This window comes from Sinocyclocheilus grahami, unplaced genomic scaffold (assembly GCF_001515645.1).
Source record: "Sinocyclocheilus grahami isolate Dianchi unplaced genomic scaffold, SAMN03320097.WGS_v1.1 scaffold22176.1, whole genome shotgun sequence".
NCBI classification, from domain to species: Eukaryota; Metazoa; Chordata; class Actinopteri; order Cypriniformes; family Cyprinidae; genus Sinocyclocheilus; species Sinocyclocheilus grahami.
The window spans coordinates 1-900 of NW_015518684.1; the positions used below are offsets into that span (position 1 = coordinate 1).

Sequence of the window (900 nt, forward strand, 5' to 3'; positions counted from 1 at the left end):
CACAGAAATACATTACAGTTTAACACATACTCACATAGAAAACAGTTATTTAAAATAGTAAAAATATTAGTTTTTTTGGTCAAATAAATGCAGCTATGAAGAGAACACATTAAAAATCTTACTGATCCCAGACTTTTCAACAGCAGTGAGTGCATATGATTATGGTTGTAACCATTCGATATCATGCTGTTGTTCTTCTAGATCATGGCAGAGTGTGATGCCGAATGGGAGTTGTGTAAAGAAAATATCCAGCCTTTAAGACAAGGCCGCTCGGTGTCAGCTTTGCAGCATGCTCTGTGTCAGCAGCAGGAGGGAAACCACACAGCCCTCCATCAGAAAACACAGTGAGTGACCTTTGAATTCAACTAGAGACCTGTTCCTGAACTGCTCAGTAATATAATCTGTCTTTGTTAGAGCGTTTGAGTCTGAGCTGCGGCTGTATGATGGAGACGATCCTCTAGATGTTTGGGTCAGGTATGGATTATGATGATGACGGATGCAACGCATGTTGACTTCTGATATGCAAATCATACTAAATTCTGATTCTTTATAATGCAGGTACATCAAATGGACAAAGCAGACGTATCCACAAGGTGGAAAGGAGAGTCATTTATCAGTGCTTCTTGAAAGAGCAGTTACGCGCTTCGCAGCCGGCAAGAAATATCACAATGACGTTCGCTACGTTGAGCTCTGGATCGAGTTTGTGAGTGCCGAACCTCCTCGATCAGTGTTCAGATGAATGCTATCGTGTTTTAAACATGTTTGTTTGCGTCTCCTCGCAGGCGGAGGGCTGTTCTGACCCGATGGACGTCTACCGCTACATGCAAGCTCAAGGCGTGGGAGGCCTGCAAGCCGCGCTTTACATCGCCTGGTCTGAAGAGTACGAGAAGAGAGGGAATA

The 900-nt window shown here is 43.7% G+C and overlaps 1 pseudogene; it reads left to right on the forward strand.

Annotated features, from left to right (window-relative positions):
• Window positions 1-197: 197 nt before the first annotated feature.
• Window positions 198-900, forward strand: part of LOC107579945 (mitotic checkpoint serine/threonine-protein kinase BUB1 beta-like) — a 2,383-nt pseudogene continuing 1,680 nt past the window's right edge.